Raw genomic sequence first — 14,621 nt, 5'->3', positions numbered from 1 at the left:
AATCAAACCCAACAGCATATCAAAAAGATAATCCACTATGATCAAGAGGGTTTCATACCAGGGATGCAGAGATAGTTTAACACACACAAGTGAATAAATGTGATATACTAAACAGAATTGGAAACAAAAATCACCTGATCATCTCAACAGGCACAGAAAAAGCATTTGACAAAATCCAGCATCCCATTATGATTAAAACGCTCAGCAAAATCAGGATAGAAGGAACATACCTTAGGGTAATAAAAGAAACTCACAGCCAACATAATACTGAGTGGGGAAAAGTTGAAAGCATTCCTCTGGGAACTGAAACAAGACAAGGATGCCCACTCACACTACTTCTATTCAACACAGTACTGGAAGTCCTAGCCAGGGCAATCAAACAAGAGAGGGAAATAAAGGGCATCCAAATCGGTAAAGAGGAGGTCAAACTGTCACTATTTGCTGAAGATATGATTGTATACTAGAAAACCCTAAAGACTCCTTCAAACATCTCCTAGAATTGATCAATGAATTCAGCAAAGTTTCAGGATACAAAATTAATGTACACAAATCAGTAGCTCTGCTATACACTAACAGCAACCAACCTGAGAATCAAATCAAGAACTCAACCCCTTTTACAATAGCTGCAAAGAAAAAACAAACAAAAAAATACATAGGAATATACCTAACCATGGAGGTAAAAGACCTCTACAAGGAAAACTATCATATAAAAGACTGTTGAAAGAAATCACAGACAACACAAACAAATGGAAACACATCACACGCCCATGGATGGATAGAATCAATATTGTGAAAATGACTGTACTGCCAAAAGCAATCTATAAACTCAATGCAATTCCCATCAAAATACGAGCATCATTCTTTACAGAGCTAGAAAAAAAATCCTAAAATTCATACGGCACCAAAAAAACAGCCCACACAGCCAAAGCAAAACTAAGGAAAAAGAACAAATCTGGAGGCATCACATTACCTGACTTCAAACTATACTATAAGGCCACAGTCACCAAACAGCATGGTACTGGTATAAAAACAGGCATATAGGCCAATAGAACAGAATAGGGAACCCAGAAATAAAGCCAAATACTTACAGTCAACTGATCTTCCACAAAGCAAACAAAAACATAAAGTGGGGAAAGGACACCCTATTCAACAAATGGTGCTGAGATAACTGGCAAGCCACATGTGGAAGAAAGAAACTGGATCCTCATCTCTCACCTTATACAAAAATCAAGTTAAGATGGATAAATCTAAGACCTAAAAGCATAAAAATTATGGAAGATAACATCAGAAAAACCCTTCTAAACAGTGGTTTAGGCGAAGATTTCATTAAAGAACCTGCTCCTGAATGATCAAAACGCCAAAAGCAAACACAACAAAAACTAATATAAATAGATGGGAACTAATTAAACTAAAAAGCTTCTGCACACCAAAAGAAATAATCAGCAGAATAAACAACCCACAGAGTAGGGGAAAATCTTTGCAAACTATGTATCCAACATAGGACTAATATACACTATCTACAAGAAACTCAAACCAATCAGCAAGAAAAAAACAAATAATACCATCAAAAATTATGCTAATGGCCAGGCACGGTGTCTCATGCCTGTAATCCAGCACTTTTGGGAGGTCAAGGCAGGTGGATCACCTAAGGTCAGGGAGTTCGAGACCAGCCTGGCCAACATGGTGAAACCCTGTCTCTACTAAAATACAAAAATTAGCCAGGCGTAGTGGCAGGCACCTGTAATCCAGCTACTTGGGAGGTTGAGGCAGGAGAATCACTTGAACCCGGGAGGTGAAGGTTGTAGTGAGCTGAGATCACACCACTGCACTCCAGCCTGGGTGACAAGAGTGAGACTCCGTCCCAAAAAAAAAAGTGTGCTAAAGACGTGAATAGACAATTCTCAAAAGAAGATATACAAATAGCCAACAAACATATGAAAAAGTATTAAACATCACTAATTATCAGGGAAATGCAAATCAAAACCACAATGTCATACCACCTTACTCCAGCAATTACGGCCATAATTTAAAAATCAAAAAATAGGCCGGGCGTGGTGGCTCACGTCTGTAATCCCAGCACTTTGGGAGGCCGAGACAGGTAGATCACAAGGTCAGGAGATCGAGACCATCCTGGCCAATATGGTAAAACCCTGTCTCTACTAAAAATACAAAAATTAGCTGGCTGTGGTGGAGCGTGCCCATAATCCCAGCTACTCGGGAGGCTGAGGCAGGATAATCACTTGAACCAAGCAGTCAGAGGTTGCAGTGAGCCAAGATCACACCACTGCACTCCAGCCTGGGTGACAGAGCAAAACTCCGTCTCAAAAAAATAATAATAATAATCAAAAAATAATAGATGTTGGCATGGATATGGTGAAAGGGAACACTTTTACACTGCTGGTAGGAATGTAAACTAGTACAACCCCTGTGAAAAACAGTATGAAGATTCCTTAAAGAACTAAAAGTAGCACTACTGTTTGATCTAGCAATCCCACTCTTGGGTATCTAACCAGAGGAAAGTAAGTAATCATATGAAAAAGATACTGCACATGCATGTTTACAGCAGCACAATTCACAATTGCAAAAATATGGAACCACCCCAAATGTTCATCAATCAAAGAGTGGATAAAGAAAATGTGATATACACATATATATATACATACACACACACACATATGTATATATATATATATACATATGTGTGTGTGTGTATGTATATATACACACACATCATGAAGTACTACTCAGCTATAAAAATGAACAAATAACGGCATTTGCAGCAACCTGGATAGAGCTGGAGACCATTATTCTAAGCGAAGTAACTCAGGAACGGAAAATCAAATATTGTATGTTCTCATTTATAACTAGGAGCTAAGGTATGAGGATGCAAGGCATAAGAAATGATACAACGGATTGTGGGGACTCACGGGGCAGGTAAGGGGTGCGAGTGAGGGATAAAAGACTACACATTGGGTACAGTGTTCAGGTAATGAGTACACTAAAATCTCAGATGTCACCACTAAAGAACTTATCCATGTAACCAAACACCACCTGTTCCCCCAAAACTTATTGAAATAAAAAATAAAATAGCTGGGCACAGTGGCTCATGCCTGTAATCCCAGCACCTTGGGAGGCTGAGGTGGGTGGATCGTCTGAGGTCAGGAGTTCGAGACCAGCCTTGCTAACATGGTGAAACCCCATCGCTTATACTAAAAATAAAAAAATTGGCTGGGCGTGGTGGCAGGCGCCTGTAATCCCAGCTACTCGGGAGGCTTGAGACAGGAGAATCCCTTGAACCTGGGAGGCGGAGGTTGCAGTGAGCTGAGATCACACCATTGCACTCCAGCCTGGGCGACAAGAGTGAGACTTAGTCTCAAAAAAATAAATAAATAAAATAAAATAAAATAAAATACCAAGAAATAAAAACAACAAAAAGAAACCGAAATTAGGTAGATCACTAGAGTAAAAAAGGATGTTCAGTAAATAACCAAAATTGAGCAATCAAATCTTACTTATCCACACTAAAACGATAAAATACAGCACAGCTAATCAAAAACCCATTTATTTACTGGAATTAAAATTCCTTATTCAATTTCAAATCAAGGCTAAAAAAATTTTTTTAAATCTTAAAAATTCTCTATTGAAAGGGTTTAATCTAAATTACCTCTTTCTTTGTATTTTAATTTGGTATTAAAATAAAATGTTTTGAGCATGAACAATTGATAGTAAACAAAAACATATTTAGAAGTTGAAATCAACTTGAAATTTTTTTTTAAATCATGTATCCTATACAATCAGATTTTGTAATCTGAAATAAGAATAAAAGTCTTCATTCTGGGAGGCTGAGATGTGAGAACTGATTTAGCCCAGGAGTTTGAGACCAGCCTGGGCAACACAAGAAGACCCTGTCTCTACCAAAAAAAAGTTAGTTGGGTGTGGTGGGGTGTGCCTGGAGTCCCAGCTGCTTGGGAGCCTGAAGTGGAAGGACTGCTTGAGCTCAGGAGATTGAGGCCGCAGTGAGCTGTGATTATGCTACTATACTTCAGCTTGGTGATAGAGTGAGACCCTGTCTCAAAAAAACTAAAAAATTTTTAAAAATTTTAAAGGAAAGAATAAAAGTCCTTATAAAGTTTCCTGTGGAAATAGTAAGGCTGTTAGATCTATAAGCAATTAAAACTGGCCGGGCACAGTGGCTCATGCCTGTAATCCCAGCACTTTGGGAGGCTGAGGCAGGTGGATCACCTGAGGTCAGGAGTTCAAGACCAGCCTGGCCAACATGACAAAACCCCATCTCTACTAAAAATACAAAAAATTAGCCAGGTGTGTTGGCAGGTGCCTGTAGCCCCAGCTACTCAAAAGGCTGAGGCACGAGAATTGCTTGAACCTGGGAAGTGGAGGTTGCAGTGTGCCGATATCATGCCATCGCACTCCAGCCTGGGCCACAGAGCAAGACTCTGTCTCAAACAAATAAAATAAAACAAACAAACAAAACTTTAACAGGTCCAGAATAATATGAATTGTTTCCTAGAAAAAAATTTATCTACTACCTAACATTTTTTTATTCGCTAAAAAGCCATTGGTATTTCTTTTCAGACACAGATTTTGTGAGCTGTAAAACAGTAACAATTCTCCTCAAACTTCCACATATGTGAATGACTCCAACAGGAAAAAGAAACTAGTTTCGAATGTAGAAAACAGAAGTATAAGAGAAAGGGAGTCAATCTAAGTCTAAGTAAGTAACTCAACACAGAACTCCTGACCATACCTTTCTTTGGCTTTAATTCTTAAAAATAAAATAACATCTAAAACACACTGGGGTTTTTGAATAACCTATGGTTTACTTGGCATAACTGTGTAAATATCAGATAATTCCATTAACATGTTCTCTATTTTACTATTGTTGAAAAAAATTAGCATGCTTTCACCACTATGCTATTTCTCATTTACTAAACTTCAGTATCATATCCTTGGGCTAAGAGGATCTATATTTTGTTTCTTTTATATGCACAACACCATATCTGATCCAGTTGTAAACACGAAGATGTACTTTTTTATTTTTAATGTTTTTTTTTTTTTTTTTTTTTTGAGACGGAGTCTCGCTCTTTCACCCAGGCTGGAGTGCAGTGGCGCGATCTCGGCTCACTGCAGGCTCCGCCCCCCGGGGTTCACGCCATTCTCCTGCCTCAGCCTCCCTTGTAGCTGGGACTACAGGCGCCTGCCACCTCGCCCGGCTAATTTTTTTTGTATTTTTAGTAGAGACGGGGTTTCACCGTGTTAGCCAGGATGGTCTCGATCTCCTGACCTTGTGATCCGCCCGCCTCGGCCTCCCAAAGTGCTGGGATTACAGGCGTGAGCCACTGCGCCCGGCCCCCCTATTTTTAATGTTTTTTAAAAAATGATGCTTTAAAACTAAACTGCCAGTAACAGAATGAGAAAAAATGACATTGAAAAGACAATATGATAGTAAAATAGTGAATCAGGCATAGTGTTAGTACCACAACTACAGTCATTTTCTACCAACTAGGCAATAACCAGGTTAAATTCTGCAGAAACAGAGAAATGTTGCTGTTTCTTTGACTTAGAAAAATTGGGATATGAAAATAAAAGAAATCAGGAAGTACGATTTAAAAAAGTGTATTCCTGTACCCTGGTATAGGCTAAAACTGCCGTAAGTGTCACACATATGTAGCAGTGGATGATGAATGTGGATGCCATATGGGGCATTTTTTTTTTAATTCTTTTAAAAAAAATTCACAAGGCTGCCTTGGGCAAGTTTTAGTTTTGAAACATTTTATTTGAAGATTCAGACGTTTATGGCTTAAAAAAGTAGCTAACATTTTCTAGGCCTGCAGAAAATCTAATTATTGAATATATTTTTGTTGTTGTTACACAAAATTAGGGTAGCACATACTTCTACTTATAGAACAAGCTGATCTTTCTATAAATATATGCACATATATACTTAAAAATGAAATCAGTTACAAATGCCACCAAAAAAATTCTTTTCCAACTGGTCCAGCATAATGTTTGGGAACAGTGGTCTCTATGTAAGAAAAACCAAAAACCTAACATTCTACTTAGGTCAAATTTAGAAATTAATAGTTTTTAATAATCTTGTCTTGGTCGCCATGGGGACAAAAAAAGATGATATATATTCAAAAAACAAATTTATGTGATATGGGATAAGGGTATTTAAGTTTTTTGTTTTTTGTGTATTTTTGAGACAGAGTTTTGCTCTTGTTGCCCAAGCCAGAGTGCAATGGTGCAATCTCGGCTCACCACAACCTCCGTCTCCCAGGTTCAAGTGATTCTCCTGCCTCAGCCTCCCCAGTAGCTGGGATTACAGGCATGAGCCACCATACCCGGATAATTTTTTTTTTTTTTTTTTTTTTTTTGGTATTTTTAGTAGACACGAGGTTTCTCCATGTTGGTCAGGCTGGTCTTGAACTCCCGACCTCAGGTGATCCACCTGCCTTGGCCTCCCAAAGTGCTGGTATAACAGGCGTGAGCCACCGCACCCGGCCTAAGTTTTTAAAATTCATTACTTTAGAGTACACTTGTCAAAAATTACAAAAAGCATAGCTTTCATTGCATTCTCTCTGACCATATACATTGCATGAATATTTTGGATTTAAAAACTTCCAGGCACATGCGTAATAGCACTGCGGAAAGCAACAGATGGCAAATTGTCAGTGAAATCGATTGGTTTCAAAATGGTGGCATAGTTACCACAGAGAATCCTCATCCTAGACTGCTAGATCTAGCTAAAGAAAAATCTTATGTTCTCATTAAATAGCATCATTACACAATTATGGTTTCTGATGCCTACTGGCCCTTCAAGCCTACTCTGTACCATCATCTTCCTCATCATTAATTAGTACCCTTTCCCATTCCTCATGGCTCTTACTAAACTTTTACTTTCTAAATAAGCCTTCAAGTTTTTCATCCATGCAGCAAGCGTGAGCCCCTTATACTTTCTACTCCTTCACACCTGAATGCTATGTATGGGGCTGCTATGGAAAGTCCATGGGCTTCAAGTTAATCAGGCCTGGGCTCCAATTCCAATTCAACATTCTGTGATCCTAAGCTATTCTCTCTGGGCCCATTTCCTAATCTATAAAATTAAGATACAAATACCTGTATCATGACATGCTCGTAATGATTCAAACAAGGTTATGAAAAATGACCAGCACCTATGTGAACGTGAGAGATATTCCATGTTGGTCCTTTTTTCATTCTCATATTATTTACTCTTACTCCTTCTGTTCCTCTCAGCTTTACTCCTGGGAAATCTTACTCAGAAATCAACTTCAAGCTCATCTTCTCAATAAAGTTTTCTTCACTCACCTCTCACCCAAACAAAACTCTTCAGTACTCCACAGTACTCAGCAGATCTTTCTACTGTAATATATATTACAGTAGTTAATACTCATTTGCCTATTTCAAATCCCTTCCAACATGTAGGCTTCTGGAGGTAAGGACTGTGTTTTATTTCTTTGGATTTCCAAAATCTAGCAAAGCGTCATTTTCTAAAAGTTGGTATAATGACATGAAAATGATCTTAAGAAACTTTCCCACTGTTATGGGCGGGTCTTTGGTCTTAGAGCTCCCAAGATGGTCATCCCAAGATGATCGCAAGCCTTTTGTTCTCTGACCTGGGGTTCTTGGCCTCATGGATTCCAAGGAATGGAATGGAACCTTGGGCCATGCGGTGAGTGTTATAGCTCTATTAGAAGCCATGGGTCATGGAAGAGAACGGTGGAACCCAGCAACCAGTGTTCAGCTCGATTAGGGCACTTAGCCGTGCAGTAACAAAGGCGAGCCTTTAGTCCTATCGGGTGTGGCAATGTGCACCTCGCTGGATCAGAAACGCAGTGGACACCCTGCCGGATCCAGAGGTGTGTACGTCAGCGGCAGGTCTGTGGCGGCAACCGCAGCAAACAGCAGTGGTGGACGGCGATCGAAAGCTCAGCTCGAACCGTAACAAACACGGACCAGAGAGTGTGCAGTTGCAAGACTTAATAGAATGAAAACAGAGTGGCCGGGTGCGGTGGCTCACGCCTCTCCCACACAATGGGAGAGGACCCAAAGGGGGTTGCCCACTCCCTGCTCCAATGCCTGGGTTTATATCCCGATCACTGCCCTGCGCCCTCCCCCACCCCCCCCACCCCCCCCAGCCCGCTCTCAGGCGATATTGATTTGACTATTTCTTTACCTCCTGCTTTTAGCTTAATTTGTATTTTAGTGAGCCCTCTTTACTACGTAATTGGTTGGGTGTGAGCTCAGTTACATCTTTAGTGTTGTGCGCCCTTAAAAGGGACAGAAATTGTGCACTCGGGGAGCTTGGATTTTAAGACAGTAGCTTGCCGATGCTCCCAGCTGAATAAAGCCCTTCCTTCTACAGCTCGATGTCTGAGAGGTTTTGCCTGCAGCTCGTCCTGCTACAAGAGCAACAAATTTAAAGTGAGTAGGGCAAGCTTCACTGAAAAAAATGACTTTTGGAAAAGAATTAAAGCAAGAAAAAGGATTCCTTAGATTTTGGACTAGCAATGGGAACAAGTGTAAAGGCCCTAAAGCACAGGTGTGCCCAGTGTGCCTAACAAATAGCCAGAAGGCCAGTGTGCATACAGCAGGAAGAGAAAGAGAAAAAAATAGGCAACAAGGTCGAACAGGTCACAAGGGGAGCAGATCATGCTGGGCCTTATAAGGTAAACATAAAGACTAGCTTTTCTCCGAGTGATACAATACATCATTGTTTTGAGCAGAGGCCTAAGATTATTTCAATTAAAATTCTAAGGATCATTCTACTTGTCATGTTGAGAATAGATTGTAGAGGATGAAAAGCAGAGGCATGGGGATGAGTTGTAAGTCTATTAAAATAATCCATGAAAGAGATAATGGTCACTTGGGCTATAGTGATTAATGATGGAAATGAGGAAAGTGGTGAGATACTAGATAGAGTTTGGAGGTAAGGCCAATAGGATTTGCTGAAAGACTGGATATGGAGTCAAGGTTTTGAAATGGGAAAATACAATGGACAATGCTAGTTAATTAAGAATCTAACATATGGTCATGCTTCAAAATATCCTGGACCAGGTAAATATATCCAAAAGTCTCACGGAAGACAAAGAAAATAAAGTCTTTGCAACTAAAAGGGACTAAAAGGACCTTTTAGTTGTCTTGGGCGACTAAAAGGAATAGAGACGAGTCAAGGTTATCGTCTTGAACAACTGAAAGAATGACACTAACTGCCTTTTGCTGCAAGGACTGTGAGAGTTCTGCGGCAGAGAAAGGGGACGTCATGAACTCTCTTTTGGACTTACTTTCTAACAATATGCCATGACGAGTATGATAAAGCCTAAGCGAAGCAGTATGAGAATTCCTAACATCTAGGGGGTAAATGGAGAGGTCTCATCTACTAATGGAAAAGAAGAATGAGCCGGATGTTTCAAAAACATTCATTCTTTGTTATCTTGCAGTGAGTTAATTCTCAAGGGTTAATCACAAGCAAATCACTTTCCGCTGAACTCAGTGTTTTATGCTGTCTTACTCTTAGGTTCAATTTCCACAAAGAAAACTCTTTGAATTTAAACAACAGCAAGTGGAAAGAAGAAAAAAAGAGAGGAAACAAGAAAGACTGCTGGCAAATCAATATAATTTTGGTAAGTGGGGTATTATACATGCAGATTAGAATAAGGAGGGGAGGAGAATTTACATTCAAGAAAAAGTGTCAGACACGATAAAATGACAAGAGAATTTTTAAAATTATCATGCCCTAAAATCTTCAAGCCAATGTAAATTTCAGACTTTCATATCTAAATTGAACTAATCTATATTAATATACCCTACCTTTACCATTATTGTTCCACTGCCAAAAGCAAATACATTTGAACTTCTCCCAAAACACAAATTCCCATGAAAGCCTTACATTAAGCAAAAAAGAAAGGCAAACCTAGCTACATTTCTATTTGCTCCGTTTTTAAGTTGCTTAATTTCTCTTAAACCCCAGGCAAGCATTAGTATCTACAGCAAGACTAGTGAGTAAATAAAAGGGCAAAACAACAAAATCAGAGGCCAAGCATGTTAAGAAACAAAACTCTTAGGCTTACCCCAAATGAATGTTACTCCACTCTCCAGCATAATTAACAAAAAACTCCTCAAACTTAAATCTTCACTATAGATAATGATTTCTTAAGAATAATCTTTTTCACACTGTCAGAAAAGGTCTAGAATAAGTAAATAAATAATAACAAGAATGATCTTTTAAGTACTGTTTTGCATTTACTCAAAATAACGGTGTTTGAGTCATGGCTCTACTTTATCACAATATAAAAAGCTTTTGAGGTCGAGCACGGCAGCTCATGCCTGTAATCCCAGCACTTTGGGAGGCCAAGGCGGGTAGATCAACTGAGGTCAGGAGTTCGAGACCAGTCTGGCCAACATGGTGAAACCCCGTCTCTACCAAAAATACAAAAATTAGCTGGGAGTGGTGGCACACGCCTGTAGTCCCAGCTACTAGGGAGGCTGAGGCAGGAGAATCACTTGAACCTGGAAGACGGAGGTTGCAGTGAGCCAAGATCATTGGACTCTGGCCTGGGCGACAGAGCGAGACTCCCTTTCAAAAAAATAAAATAAAAAAATTTAAAAAGCAGCTTTTTTAAACCAAAATGTGAATAAATGTGACGACTGGTCAGAAAATCTTGCTCCCGTCATCAACCATGTCCTTCCTGACAGCCTGGAGAGCACTTGGAGCCCCTGAACTCATCACAGGGTTGCCAAACCAGGTTGCATATTTGGCTTTAAGTTCTTGAACCCAGGAACATGGTGACAGTTAATTTTATGTGTCAACCTGGCTACACTATGCTTACCCAGTTAGTCAAACACTGATCTTGGGGTTGCCATGAAAGTATTTTGGAGATATGGCTAACACCTATGGAGTTTATCTTTGATAATCTATGTGGGCCAATCTATACGGACCAAACATTTGCAAGGATTTAAGAACAAAATTGAAGTTTCTCTGAAGAAGAAGAAATACAGTCTCAAGAATCTCATCCTATCTGAAAGCTTTCAGACTGTGGGCCTGCCCTACAAATTTTAGACTTGCCAGCTACACCACCACAGCTGGTCCCTACCTTATGCAGCACCATGACATTTTTTCTCAAGATAAGCTCTCCCTCTTTTGAATCTGCTGGCTTTCAGTTTGGGAGCTGGAGCACTTGAGTCATAGCTCCCCATCCTAGTTGACTCTTAATGCATTCCTGCCCTTCTGTTTCACCACCCTTCATGTAAAGATGTTCTGATTGATCCCTGTCCCTAACACAGGAGACTGCCTGCTCTATATTGCTTCTCAGCTACTAAGAAGGAGGAAGAAACTACAGTAGTCCTCTCTTACAGTTTTGCTTTCCATGGTTATAATAATGTATTTCCGCCGGGCGCGGTGGCTCACGCTTGTAATCCCAGCACTTTGGGAGGCCGAGGCGGGCGGATCACGAGGTCAGGAGATCGAGACCACGGTGAAACCCCGTCTCTACTAAAAATACAAAAAAATTAGCCGGGCGTAGTGGCGGGCGCCTGTAGTCCCAGCTACTCGGAGAGGCTGAGGCAGGAGAATGGCGTGAACCCGGGAGGCGGAGCTTGCAGTGAGCCGAGAGGGCGCCACTGCACTCCAGCCTGGGCGACAGAGCGAGACTCCGTCTCAAAAAAAAAAAAAAAAAAAAAAAAAAAATGTATTTCCAGAGAAAGAGAGACCATATTCACATAACTTTTATTACAACTATAGTTATTATTGTTCCATTGTATTATATTTCTGTTGTTAATCTCTTACTGTACCTAATTTATAAATTAAATTTTATCATAATTATGTATATATAGGAAAAAACATTGTGTATGAAGGGACCAGTACTATAGGAAAAAAATACTGTATATGTAGGGTTCAGTACTATCCATGGTTGCAGGCATCCACTGGTGGTCTTGGAACACTGACCCCACAGATAAGAGGGGGCCTACTACACTATAGACAGGCAGCAGGATTAAGTAAACATCCAACCATGAAAGAAATCAATGTCAGTGTTATGGTCTTAACCTATTTAAATATCACCACCTGACTACTTCCCAGCTTACTGCTCCATTGTGATCCCAGGTTACACTTCAAAACTTCCCTCCCTCACCATGCTATGAACCTCTAGAACCTCTAGAAAGCAAGAGGTAGGCTTCATTCACCTTTGTATTCCCAGTATATAGTATAGGCTAAATAAAAGTTAGCAGTTAATTGACTGCATGGATGTATATGCATGGAGAGATAGTAAAACAGACAGCTGGCCAGCTGGGTGAGTACTCTGCTTCTGAATCACAGACTGCTTCTTAGAAAAGTAGAGCTAAAACTGAAGCATAGGGTCGAGGTTAGGCCAAGGAGGGAAATGTGAGGATACAGGGAGAGAACAAAGGTTAGATGTTGAATTCTGACTGAGATTCTGCCCTCAACTCACTGTTACTACAATCTAGTCAATGTGAGTGTTGGGAGGCAGGGATCATCTACAAGATATGTTAAATATCTATAGTGTGGGGGAAAAGAAACAGAGATCAGATTGTTACTGTGTCTGTGTAGAAAGAAGTAGACATAGGAGACTCCATTTTGTTCTGTACTAAGAGAAATTCTTCTGCCTTGAGATGCTGTTAATCTGTAACCTTACCCCCAACCCTGTGCTCCCTGAAACATGTGCTGTGTCAACTCAGGGTTAAATGAATTAAGGGCTGTGCAAGATGTGCTTTGTTAAACAAATGCTTGAAGACAGCATGCTCGTTAAGAGTCATCACCACTCCCTAATCTCAAGTACCCAGGGACCTCTGCCTAGGAAAGCCAGGTATTGTCCAAGGTTTCTCCCCATGTGACAGTCTGAAATATGGCCTCGTGGGAAGGGAAAGACCTGATGTGCCCCGTAAAGGGTCTGTGCTGAGGAAGATCAGTAAAAGAGGAAGGAACGCCTCTTTGCAGTTGAGACAAGAGGAAGGCATCTGTCTCCTGCCCGTCCCTGGGCAATGGAATGTCTCGGTATAAAACCTGATTGTATGTTCCATCTACTGAGATAGGGGAAAACCGCCTTAGGGCTGGAGGTGGGACAGGTGGGTAGCAATACTGCTCTTTAAGGCATTGAGATGTTTATGTGTATGCATATCTGAAGCACAGCACTTAATTCTTTACCTTGTTCAGGATGCAGAGACCTTTGTTCACGTGTTTATCTGCTGACCTTCTCTCCACTATTATCCTATGACCCTGCCACATCCCCCTCTCCGAGAAACACCCAAGAATGATCAATAAATACTAAGGGAACTCAGAGGCCAGCGAGATCCTCCGTCTGCTGAATGCTGGTCCACTGGGCCCCCTTTTTTCTTTCTCTATACTTTGTGTCTCTTTCTTCTCCAAGTCTCTCATTCCACCTAACGAGAAACGCCCACAGGTGTGGAGGGGCAAACTACCCCTTCATACAGAATATGTTAAAAACAGACTAGGCCTGCAGAATATTTTAAACACAGATTAGACCAGACAACTTGTAAAATGTAAAGTCAACTTCCATCTACTTAACATTATGGGGTCATTTCAAGATGATAACCGGGTAACAGGTTATTACCCCCACAGATAAACAGGTAAGTCAAAAAGAGACAAAAATTTCAAAGCCAAAACCAAATTCTAGTTAGAAAATTAAGCCAGAAAAAAATATTTTAAAAAGTCTTCAGCATTTGAAACGAATTTGTTACGAAGAAAGAACTATAGTAGGCTCTATATCTTTGCTTTGTGGGTCTTGATGGCTGGCACATGTCAAGTCTAGTAATGCAACTTCTGAGAATTGTTCTTTGGCCTGAAGCTTCAGATACAGCTGCTCTCAAAGGTTCAGTCTTCTGGGCAGCTCAAGGTTCATTTGGGTCTAGGAGTGAGATTCTTTAACTTGCTCATCCCTGCTATTTAATTCACTAGTCCTAAATGTATATCTTTCCTTTTTTTTTTTTTTTTTCTCTTTTGAGACAGAGTCTCACTCTGTCACCCAGGATGGAGTGCAGTGGTGTGACCTCAGCTCACTGCAACCTCCGCCTCCTGTGTACAACCAATTCTGTCTCAGCTTCCCGAGTAACTGGGACTACAGGCACATGCCACCACGCCTGGCTAACTTTCGTATTTTTAGTAGAAATGAGGTTTCACCATATTGGTCAGGCTGGTCGTTTTGAACTCCTGACCTCAAGTGATCCACCTGCCTCAGCCTCCCAAAGTGCTGGGATTACAGGCACGAGCCACCATGCCCAGCCAAATTTATCTCTTTCAATTTTAAATAGTATCCTTAGTTTTGTTTTCTAACATTTGAAGGAAAGGGCCTTTTTCATCCAACCAACAGCTTTTATCATTTTATTATTGTACTGAAATCTTAGTAGAATTTTTTGGCCAATGAGGCCGGGCGCGGTGGCTCACGCTTGTAATCCCAGCACTTTGGGAGGCCGAGACGGGCGGATCACGAGGTCAGGAGATCGAGACCACGGTGAAACTCTGTCTCTACTAAAAATATAAAAAAAAAAAAAAAAATCAGCCGGGCGTGGTGGCGGGCGCCTGTAGTCCCAGCTACTCGGAGAGGCTGAGG

General features: G+C 40.6%; 1 protein-coding gene and 1 long non-coding RNA gene across 2 annotated transcripts in view; one reads left to right on the top strand and one right to left on the bottom strand.

Moving 5' to 3' along the window:
• Positions 1 to 14,621, bottom strand: part of DNAJC15 (DnaJ heat shock protein family (Hsp40) member C15) — an 83,640-nt gene that overhangs the window by 51,392 nt on the left and 17,627 nt on the right. The window lies entirely within an intron of this gene.
• On the top strand, positions 9,550 to 13,518 carry LOC134732654 (uncharacterized). The gene is made up of 2 exons (XR_010116037.1): positions 9,550 to 9,662; positions 13,208 to 13,518. It is a non-coding gene; the product is annotated as an uncharacterized lncRNA (long non-coding RNA).

Source organism: Symphalangus syndactylus, chromosome 15 (genome assembly GCF_028878055.3).
Source record: "Symphalangus syndactylus isolate Jambi chromosome 15, NHGRI_mSymSyn1-v2.1_pri, whole genome shotgun sequence".
Lineage (NCBI taxonomy): Eukaryota > Metazoa > Chordata > Mammalia > Primates > Hylobatidae > Symphalangus > Symphalangus syndactylus.
This window is presented reverse-complemented; position numbering and strand designations above follow the sequence as displayed.